Source organism: Budorcas taxicolor, chromosome 16 (genome assembly GCF_023091745.1).
Source record: "Budorcas taxicolor isolate Tak-1 chromosome 16, Takin1.1, whole genome shotgun sequence".
NCBI lineage: Eukaryota > Metazoa > Chordata > Mammalia > Artiodactyla > Bovidae > Budorcas > Budorcas taxicolor.
Genome location: NC_068925.1, coordinates 15,459,271 through 15,471,677, shown reverse-complemented (window position 1 = coordinate 15,471,677; position 12,407 = coordinate 15,459,271).

Sequence of the window (12,407 nt, the reverse complement as noted above, 5' to 3'; positions counted from 1 at the left end):
ATCTGCACTTCCATATTCATTGCAGCATTATTTATAATAGCCAAGATATGGTAAAAACCTAAGTAACTACTAACGAATGAATAGATTTTAAAAATATGACACACACACAGAAATAGTACTCAGCCATAAAAGAGAAGGACATTTTGTCATTTGTGACAACACAGATAGACTATGATGACATTACGCTAAGTGAAAAAAGTCAGAAAAAGACACTTCCCATACTATACAATAGGACACTGTTGATCTCATATATAGCAGTTAGTATCTGCTACTCCTGAACTCCTAATTTATCTCTCCTTTGGGGTGCTGCAGTCCATGGGACTGCAGAGTCAGACGTGACTTAGATCATCTACAACAGCAACACCCCCTTTCTCCTTTAGTGGCCATGTATTTGCTTTCTGCAAGTTTACTTCTATTTTGTAAATACGTTCATTTGTATCACATTTTAGATTCTACATGTAAATGATAACATGGGATTTGGATTATTCTTTCTTACTTCACTCAGTATGATGATCTTTGAGTGAGTGAGTGAATGAAGTCGCTCCATCGTGTCTGACTCTTTGTGACCCCATGGACTGTAGCCCACCAGGCTCCTCCCCCATGGGATTCTCCAAGCCAGAGTACTGGAGTGGGCTGCCATTTCCTTAGGCCCACCCATATTGCTGCAAATGGCATTTTGTGACAAACCAACAGACAACATAATACTCAATGGTGCAAAGCTGAAAGATTAGTAGATTTAGTAGATTCTTACTAAAATCTGTGATGAGACAAAGATACCCACTCTCACCATTTATATTCCATATTGTATTGCAAATCTTATCCAGAGAATTGATGAGGAAAAAAGAAAAAAACAACAAAGTATCCAACTTGGAAGAGAAGAGGTAAAATTGTCATTATATGCAAATGACATGACTATATATAGAAAACTCTGAAGACTCAACACAAAAACTACTGGAACTGATAAATGAATTCAGCAAGGTAGCAGGATCTGATTAGCTTACAGAAATCAGTTGCAATGAAATATCAAGAAAGGAAACTAAAAGAAAATCTCTTTTAAAATTGCATTAAAAATAAAGTATTGGCTACTTGGGAATATATCTGACCAAAGAGATGAAAGACATAAGCTGACAGCTATAACACATCGGTAAAGAAAATTAAAGGTAATCAAAGAAATGGAAAAATATCTCATAATCTGGAATTCAAAGAATTAATATTGCTAAATTGTTCACACTACCCAAAGCAATCTACATATTTAATGTGATCCCTATCAAAGTTAAAAAGTTTACAAATAACAAATGCTTGAAAGGGTGTAGAGAGAGGAGAACCCTACTATACTGTTTGTGGCAATGTAAATTGGTATAGCCATTATTGAAAAAAAAAAAAACAAAACATGGAGTTTCCTTAAAAAAGAAATAAAAATAGTGCTGCCATATGATCCAACAATCACACTGCTGGGCATTGTTGTTGTTTTTCATTCCTCAGTCAGGTCCTACTCTTTGCAACCCCATGGACTGCAACAATCTTCCCTGACTTTCACCACCTCCTGCAGCTTGTTCAAACTCATGTCCATTGAACTGGTGATGCCATCCAACCAACTCATCCTCTGTCATTTCCTTTTCCTCCTGCCTTCAATCTTTCCCAGCATCAGGGTCTTTTCTAATGAGTCAGCTCTTCACATCAGATAGCCAAAGTATTGAAGCTTTAGTTTCAGCATTAGTCCTTCCAATGAACATTCAGGACTGATTTCCTTTAGGATGGACTGGTTTGATCTTGCAGCCCAAGGGACTCTCAAGAGTCTTCTCTAACACCACAGTTCAAAAGCATCAATTCTTCAGTGCTTAGATTTCTTTATGGTCCAACTTTCACATCCATATGTGACTACTGGAAAACCCATAGCTTTGACTAGACAGACATTTGTTGGTAAACTAATGTCTCTGCTTTTTAATATGCTGTCTAGGTTGGTTATAGCTTTTCCTTCATGGAGCAAGCCTCTTTTAATTTCATGGCTGCAGTCTCCATCTGCTGGGATTTTGTAGTTCAAGAAAATAGTCTGTCAATATTTTCATTGTTTCCCCATCTCTTGCCATGAAGTAATGGGAACAAATGCCATGATCTTAGTTTTTTGAATGTTGAGTTTTAAGTCAACTTTTTTACTCTCCTCTTTCCTTTCACCAAGAGGCTCTTTAGTTCCTCTTCACTTTCTGCCATAAGAGTTGTGTCATCTGCATATCTGAAGTTATTGATATTTCTCCCAGCAATCTTGATTCCAGCTTGTGCTTCATCCAGCCCAGCATTTCACATGATGTACTCCGCATGTAAATTAAATAAACAGGGTGATAATATGCACCCTTGCCATACTCCTTTCCTAGTTTGGAAAGGTCTGTTTGGAAATGGAACTGGTCTGTTGTTCCATTCCCAGTTCTGACTCTTGCTTCTTGACCTGCAAACAGATTTCTCAGGAGGCAGTTCAGGTGGTCTGGTATTCCCATCTCTTTAAGAATTTTCCACAGTTTCTTGTCATCCATACAGTCAAAGGCTTTGACATAATCAAAAAGCAGAAATAGATGTTTTTCTGGAACTCTTGCTTTTCTATATTCCAATGCTGCTGCTGCTGCTAAGTCACTTCAGTCGTGTCCGACTGTGTGTGACCTCATAGATGGCAGCCCACCAGGCTCCCCCATCCCTGGGATTCTCCAGGCAAGAACACTGAAGTGGGTTGTTATATTCCAATGGATGTTAGTAATTTGATCTCTGGTCCTCTGCCTTTTTAAATCCAGCTTGAACGTCTGGAGATTCTTGGTTCATGTACTGTTAAAGCCTTGCTTGGAGAATTTTGAGCATTTCTTTGCTAGCATGTTAGATGAGTGCAATTGTGTGGTAGTTTGAACATTCTATGGCATTGCCTTTCTTTGGGATTGGAATGAAAACTGACATTTTTCAGTCCTGTGGCCACTGCTGAGTTTTCCAAATTTGCTGGCATATTGAGTGCATCACTTTAGTAGCATTGTCTTTTATAATTTGAAATAATTCAGCTGGACTTCCATCACCTCCACTAGCTTTGTTCAGAGTGATGCTTCCTAAGGTCCACTTAACTTGTACTCCAGGATGTTTAGCTCTAGGTGAGTAATCACACCATCATGGTTATATGCATCATGATCCAGAGAAAACTCTAGTTCAAAAAGACACATGCACCCCAGTGTTTAAAGCAACATTATTTTTTATAGCTAAGACATTGAAGTAACCCAAACATCCATCTACAGATAAATGGATAAAGAAGATGTGTCAGATACACACACACACAATAGAACACTACCCACTTTTTAATGCTAAATAATATTCCATTGTTTACCAAAGGTTATGTATCCATTCACGTACTGAAATATATAATTTGGTTGCTTCCGAGTCATGGTGATTATGAATAAAACTGTTACAAGAACACATGTGTGGGTTTTTGTACATACAAGTTTTCAAATACTTTGCATAGACTACAAGAGCATAATTGCTGAATCATATGCTGAAAGAATGTTCAGCTTTGTAAGAAATCTTAAAACAGTCTTTCAGTCTAGCTGTACCATTTTACATTCCTACGAATATGAATGAGGATTTTTATTGTTTCACATCTCTGCCAGAATTTGGTGTCATCAGAGTTCCATGTTTTCTCTATTCTAATAGGTGTGTGGTGATATCTTGGTTTAATTTGCATTTTCCTGATGACACAATGTGGAGCATCTTTTCATATATCTGTATATTTTCTTCAGTAAAGTGTCTCTTAAGCACTTTAGCATATTTTTAAACTCTGTTTTAAGAGCTTCTGTATATTTTGTGTCTATGTTTTAAGAGTTCTTTGTGTTTTTAGAGTCCTTATTCAGGTATGTTATTGCTAGTAGTTCTCCGAGTCTGTGGCCTGTTTTCTTATTTCCTTGACATAAGCTTTTACAGAGAAGAAACTTTTCATTTTGATTATGACCAGCTTATCAATTTTTTCTTTCATAGAGCCTGTGTTTGGTGTTGTAGCTAAAGTGTAACTGCCATTCCCAAAGTCATCTAGGTTTTCTACTATGTTATCTTCTAAAGTCTAAAGTCTATAAGCTTTCCTTTAGTAATTCAAACTTCACATCAGCCCATTCTTGAAAAATATCCTTTCTTCTCTTCTCTTCCCTATTGTAAAAATTGAGTGAAATATCAAAACAATTGTATTACATGAAATCTGAATAGTTAAAACTGTATTTTAGTGCATACAATACTGGATAGACAGTGATGACAATAATACTAGCTAACATTTTAGTATTTACTATGTGTTAGGAGTTGTAGTTAGTTCTTATCATGGTGAATTCATTAGGAGAGCAAATCAACTATATGAAATGTTATTTTATTATCTATATTTTATAGATAAGGAATCTAGAACATGGGAGATTAATTCAGCAAAGGTCACATTGTTAGTAAGTAAGGGAGCTAGTGGACTAACAGGGCATATGATTCCAAACTGTGTACCTGTCATAAAAATTCTGTTCTGCTCTATAGTGTGCACTTTTTTGTACACATATATTTGGGAGAGGATCATTATTACTTCAAGTACAAACTTATTTCTAACTGAATTCACATTCATATTTCCACCTTTAAAAGTATTCTCAACAAGCAGTAAAGACCTAATTAATTGATTGGCATTGGTTTTATGACATAAATGGTATCTCATTTTCTCATTCTCTGATTTATGATCCATTGGTAACCAATAATAGCATAACTAATGTAAAAATTAAGACAGCTCTTTTAATGTTTTTCTATCAATATAATAATTTTTTTTTTTTTACTTTATTTTACTTTACAATACTGTATTGGTTTTGCCATACATTGACATGAATCCACCATGGGTGTATACAAGCTCCCAATCCTGAATCCCCCTCCCACCTCCCACCCCATATCATCTCTCTGGATATGTCTGTATGTATTCTAGCACAATAGATGTGAATTAATTTTACTTCTCCAATTTTAATATCAAAAAATTTACATATCCTTGTTGTTTTTTTTTTCACTTCTTACCCTGCCCTTGAGGTATTTTCTCTTTAGCAAAGTGACTTAAGTTGGAATTAAATGTGATCCATGGTTTCAAGTTGATAAGTTTCCCTTCTATATCATATCACTCAATGCTGGTGAATGTGCATGTGCTTACGCTCTGTGTACATATATAATTATTTGGATCATTTTATTTATTTTGAAGACTATTACTAAAATGTCTGTTTCATTAATATTCCAGCTAAAGTATATAAAGGGTTCATGAAATGTGGGCCTAAAATGTTGGTAATTTGCAGTCTTTCATGATTCAATCAGCATTTATCGAATGTCTGGTACATACCATATAGAAACTTGTGTGTTGAGCTAAATCACCTGTGCCTTTGTCGAACATAGAATGGGGAATAAAAGACTGAAAAATAAAATCATCACTAAAAGTACTGAATTGCAATAAACACAATTTCTTTCAAGAGAAAATGCATTATGCCCTGAGAGCATAAACAGGGATGACATTACCTAAGGAGCTATAGAAGACTTCTCCGAGGACCCAACATTAAAGCTGTAATCTGAATGATGTGTTGCAGTTAGTTAGGTGAGAAAGTCAGAGGAGAGCATTCTGGTCACCAGGAAAAAGAACATGCCACATTTCAGGGTAGTGAAAGTATCCTGAAATGGGGAAGGGTGGAAAGGGATGATGGCTGGGACAAACCAAGTGGTCACTGCACTTCCTGTTATGTTTTCAGAAAGCAATCGGTATCATTGACAGATTGTAAACTGGGGATGATATGATCAGAATTTAATTCTTGAAAATATGTCTTATTACTTTGTGGATAATGATGTTAAGAATGTTCAGAATGAAGGCAAGATCAGTGAGAGAATGTACCTACGCAGTTAGACCACCCAGAAACCAAAGATATTCATCATTTACAACTCAAGTCCATCATCAACACCTGTTAAAAACCAATGGTGATTGCTCTTCCTTTTGGAAGAAGTAATCTAACCTTTTTCTTTTATTATACAGATATCTATCATTGCAACTGTATTATTTTATATTAAAACATTTCTTTCTATAAACCATAAGCTTAGTGGAAGAAGGAACTATATCTTAATTCATCTTTCTACCTTCTCTGCCTAACACACTGCTTCATATATAACAGACATTGAATAGACAATGGTTGAAAAAGTTAATGCACTAATCAAGGAAACACGAAAGATGGGTCTTGAATTAATCTACCCATGAAGTGACATGAATGCAAGAAAAAGATCACAAAGGGATTGGTCTGAGAACAGTAGATAGATAAGATTTTAACTGAGAAAGACAGGTAGAAGAAAAGAATCCCTTGCAAATGAAGGCAGGTGAACCACTCATAGAATAAGCAGAAAACCAAGAAACAATGTACAATTAATGAAGTTAAAGGACTGGACATTCAAAAATAGAAATGCTGACATATTTTCATAAAGCAAAGTGCTACAGAAAGTGCAGGGTCTAAAAGCTAAGGACTGACAAATCAGAGCCTGCTGCTGCATTTAGGACTGGCACTCTCAATAAGGGGCTAGGGGAGAGATGTCAGATTGCACCGAATTGAGGAGTGGATGGAGAGGAATAAGAAAATACACACAGAGATAAAAGAGAAAAGGAGCAGCACTTAAAAAAAAAAAAAGTACATATTTTTTGTTTGTTCGTTTGTTCAGCTTTTAAGAAGGAACATGTGTGCATGTTTTTATTTCCAGGGGAATACAGAAGAGCGATTGAAGGAAATACTTGTATTTGTTGCCTCTTATATTGTTTTTTTCTTTTTTGAAGTTGTTACCCTTCTTTAGATCTAATGAGCCTTCACCTATGCCCATAAGGTGACACTAAATCTGCCCTTTCTCCAATGGCTGAAGGCTTTTGTTTCACAGGGAAAATGAGAAGAATGATTCCGGTTTGCGCATCTCCTGGTATGTCTTATCTTTCCCTCCCCCATGCCTGCATGACTGTGGAAGCTTTACCCTGTCTCTCACCCTTCCCTCTCTGATGGGATTGAGGAAGGTTGTGAATTTTTTAGATTGTCTGCTTTTGCTTAAAGGTGGGCACTGGTCTTTGTAGATTTATACAATTCAAGCACAAGCTGAAACCTGAGGGCAGTTTCTATATACAAATAAAAAATTTTTAGAAGTTACTAGAGTCTTATGAATGTACCATCAGTTCAGTCAGGATATATGTTTGAAATCCATGTCCTTTATAAGTCTTTTAAGTTCGGTTTCTAAGTATTATTTTTCTATTTATAAGTCCAGTAAATATTTGTGACTCCTTTTAGGAGTATTTGTATTAGTGTTCAATCTATTTATTGAATTGGTTTATACTGTTAATTACTTTAAGTGCACTGAAAGTTGCTATAGATAATTTCCTTAAAAAATATGTTTCTGTTTTAATGATTTATCATAACTTTAAAAAAATCGATAGGTTATAATAAATTAAAATTTTAACAAGATATTTCTTAATTATATATATATGAGTGTGCAGAAGGGATATATTTGTAGAAATATGCCAAAAATTATATAATTATATAAGCAAAATGTCACTTTAAACACATATAATTCAGTTGCACAATATGATATCATAAAGGGAATTAAAAGACTGAACTATTATCCAATAGTTTAAATTCTCTTCATCACAAAAATGACAAATAATTGAAAATCATGTATATTTTTTGATTCTTTAAGGAAAAATTATTGAAGGTAATTTTATTGTCTTAAATATTTATATAGTTAATACTGAAATTGTCTGGAGTCAGAAGATTTGTTGTTTTTTGTTTTAGTTGTTAAGTCTTGTCTGACTCTTTTGCAACCCCATCGATTGTGGCCCACAGGGCTCCTCTGTCCATGGGATTTCCCAGGCAAGAATACTGGATTAGTTTGCCATTTCCTTCTCCAGGGGATCTCCCCTACTCAGGGATCAGGGGACTCTTTACCACTGAGCTACCAGGCAAGCCCAGCGTCAGAAGATGCTTATACCACTGAGGAATCAATCTGGATTGTATTTCTGGGTTAAGTAAAGAGAAAGGACAATAGGAACTCATATCAGAGTGATGATATGGTCCATTTTATTTAAAGTTACTTTTTAAATTTGGCTTTTACTTGGAGCAGAATGGAGATCCTCTGGAAGGTTTTGAGCAGAGGAGTAATAGATAAAAGGATATGTTTTTGAACCTATGACTGTTTTGCAGAGCAGAACTTGTAAAAGAACAATGGCAGAAGCAAGAATGCCTGTTGGGAGACTATAATCCAGGCACATATGACAGTGGTTCCATTTTGCATGGCAGTAATAGTAGCAGTCAGGGTCCACAGAGGAAACAAATCACACTCTTCAAGTAATAAATATTAACTTATAAATAATTAAATGTAATGTAATAAAGAAAACTTTTATAAAATTGCTTCCTTGTTTAAAGGGAAAAATAAAAAGAAACAAGACATGATGGACCAAGAAGAAAACACCTACCACACACATAAAAGATCAGGTAATGAGTAGTGAACAGAACTTGGTGAAACTTTTAGCTGTAGAAAAAGTCCCCTTACAGGAGCTGTGCCCTTTAGTAGAGAAACATAATCAATTCTCAACTTCTGAGGTACAAGACAGGGGGTCTCTGAGCCGGACACCCAGTATTTATCAAGGGAAGTAAAATTTAAGCTTCGTTCTCACCAAGATTCTCCAAGGACAAAGTTAGTGGTAAAAGCTGAGCTCTGCTAAAACAGAGAGATAAGGTGTCCACTTCTGAGGTCAAGGAAGAAGTGCACATGCACAGGAAGGCTTCTTGGGGGTCACAGAGAGAGGGACCCCACCCCATAATAAGTGTGGACATACACCCATAGGCTTCTGTGGTGGGATCTACCTTAGAAAAATTTGCTCATCCATCTTGGGGAGGATCCTTGGACCAAACAGATATAAAGAAAGAAGAAAGATAATTGGCCAAAGGTAAACAAAGATCCTTAGTGCCGAAGAATTGATGCTTTGAGCTGTGGTGTTGGAGACTCTTGAGAGTCCCTTGGACTGCAAGGAGATCCAACTAGTCCATCCTAAAGGAGATCAGTCATGAGTGTTCATTGGAAGGACTGAGGCTGAAGCTGAAACTCCAATACTTTGGCCACCTGATGCAAAGAAGTGACTCATTTGAAAAGACCCTGATGCTGGGAGGAAAATGGGACAACAGAGGATGAGATGGTTAGATGGCATCACTGACTCAATGGACATGAGGTTGGGTGGACTCCAGGAGGTGGTAATGGACACGGAGGCCTGGCATGCTGTGTTCCATGGGGTCACAAAGAGTCGGACACAACTGAGTGACTGAACTGAACTGAAACAAAGATCCAGAAGGACCGTCCTATATAAGTGATTGACATCACCTCTGCACTGTGTCCCTCCTCACTCAGGATGCCCACACGTGTCTCTGCCTAGTTTCTGATGTACTGTGCTCCTTGTCACTCAGGATGCTCGCACTCCTCTCTGAGTGTGTATCTCTGCCTAGTGCTTGACTTACTGCCCTCCCCTTCATTTGAGAGGATGCCTATACCCTTTCTCTCTGGGTGTGCATCTCTGCCCTGCTTCTGAGTTGGATAAAAAAACTGTTTTCCTCTGTGCTCTCCCATACATTGTTCTGTGTCTCTAATAATAAACTCTGTACCTGTTTTTACCATTTTTGCTTCCTTGAAACATTCTTGCTTTCAAATAGGGGCAGGAGCCAGGGCCACTTTGCTTCTTGCCTCTAGCCCCTGGCATTCTAGTGGCTAAGACTCTTGATTTTCATCCAGGTCACACAGGTTTAATTCCTGGACTGGGAACTAAGATTTCTCTTCAGGACTGATCACTGCTCTCCCTCCAAAATCACTTTCACCAAAGAAGAAACTGCGGAATGAATGCTCCAACCAATTTCTTTCCTCATCTGCTGTTCTGTAAGTTTCTCCATTTTGAAGAAAGTAAGAAGAATTCAGAAGGCAAAGTGCTTTTTGAGATTTAAAGGTTCTTTGATGTAGGACACACTATATGTCACCTGAATAGATGAAAAACTGAACTCTTGATTACACTTCTGAACAAAAGAAGCATGTCAAGTAGAGCTACAGAGATGGCTATACTGGGGAGAGGATAACAAGCTGGAGTTATGGGGGAAGCTTCTCTGTGGTAACTGGGGTACAGTTGGCTGTTTCTTGGGCTTCCTGTTGATTAGCTAATTTGAATAATTTCCCTAGAATCAGGACAAAGAACTGTCCCCAGCTATCTGGTGCTGGGCCCCAGGGCAATGAAGGCAACTGCATAGTGGCCCAGAGTGGGAGAACCCAACCAGGGATTGTGGTTGGACTGTGACCTTCACTTACTACTCAAAAAGGGAACTGGCCAGTTTCTAATCAAGGCATTAGACCTGAGTCAAGACACCATTAAACACACATATATACACAGAGCTACCCTACACAACTTTTTTAATATAACCTTTAAACTTCAAGTTTGCAAATTATAAAACCAAAGTGGAAAATGTGATGATGAGAATAGGAATTGAGATGTGGCAAAATTCTAATATATGAAGATAGGGACAGATTTTCTGGTACATTAGATGTTGTTGTTGTTCGGTAGCTAAGCTGTCTTTGACTCTTTTGAGATCCCATGGATGAGACCGCACCAGGCTCCTCTGTCCATGGCATTTGTCAAGCAAGAATACTGGAGTAGTTTGCCATTTCCTTCTTCAGGGGATCTTCCTCACCCAGGGATGGAACTCACATCTCCTCCATTGGCAGATGGATTATTTATCACTGAGCCACCACAGAGGCCCACATTAAATACAGAATGTGAAATAAAGCAAGAGGTCAGTGATTAACTCAATAATCTGCCCTAAATAAAAGCTGCCATCAAGATGAGGGATGTATGTGTATGTGTCTGTAGGGAGCAGGAGGAAATATATGTTTGATGGCTCAGATTAAGTTATCTTTGAAATACAGATTTTGAGATATCTGTGAAGTGTAAAACGTCAACCATCCACTGTACAAGTTAAAGCAAAGGTCTGGAATTAGGGTGAGATGCCTGTGCTGATATTAGGTCTGGAATTAGGGTTAAATAACTGTTCTGTATTTCATGGGAAATAGATGGGGAAACAGGGGAAACAGTGTCAGACTTTATTTTGGGGGGGCTCCAAAATCACTGCAGATGATGATTGCAGCCATGAAATTAAAAGATGCTTACTCCTTGGAAGGACTTCCTTGGTGGCTCAGATGGTAAAGTGTCTGTCTACAATGTGAGAGACCTGGGTTCGATCCCTGGGTTGGGAGATTCCCTGGAGAAGGAAATGGCAACCCACTCCAGTACTCTTGCCTTGAAAATCCCATGGACAGAGGAGCTTGGGGCAGGCTACTATCCATGGGGTCGCAAAGAGTTGGGCACAACTGAGAGACTTCACTTTCACTTCACTCCTTGGAAGGAAAATTATGACCAACCTAGATAGCATATTCAAAAGCAGAGACATTACTTTGCCAACAAAGGTCCATCTAGTCAAGGCTATGGTTTTTCCAGTAGTCATGTAGGGATGTGAGATTTGGACTGTGAAGAAAGCTGAGCGCTGAAGAAGTGATGCTTTTGAACTGTGGTGTTGGAGAAGACTCTTGAGAGTCCCTTGGACTGCAAAGAGATCCAACCAGTCCATTCTGAAGGAGATCACCCCTGGGTGTTCTTTAGAGGGAATGATGCTAAAGCTGAAACTCCAGTACTTTGGCCACCTCATGTGAAGAGTTGACTCATTGGAAAAGACTCTGATGCTTGGAGGGATTGGGGGCAGGAGGAGAAGGGGACGACAGAGGATGAGATGGCTGGATGGCATCACTGACTTGATAGACATGAGTCTGAGTAAACTCCAGGAGTTGGTGATGGACAGGGAGGCCTGGCATGCTGCGATTCATGGGGTCGCAAAGAGTTGGACATGGCTGAGCGACTGAACTGAACCTGTGCTGAAATTGTTAATTATTGGCATATTGATGATATTTAATCTCCTAGACTAAGTGGGATCACAAAAGGCAAGGGTATAAAGAAGAAAATCAACAATTAAGACCTAGGAGTGTGCACTGGGGTGCAGGAGGGTGGAAGGGTTCATGATGATGGAGCAGGAAGAGGCAAGGGACTTGATAGAGACTGAAGAGCACTGAGAGCAGAAGCACAAATGTGAGCAATTGGAAACCAGGTGGGACAAAGCACATCAAGGAGGAAGGTACACATTAGCTGAAATAAAAACTGATAACCGGTTGCTGGGATTAGCAAAGTGAAGATCATTTTAAACTTTGTAAGTCAATGACATTAACTGGTAAAGCGTATGAATCTTGATTTGGAAAGAGATCATAAAAGAGAAGAAGAACTGGAGAAAGGCTGTAGATAATCCTTTTGTTTTAAT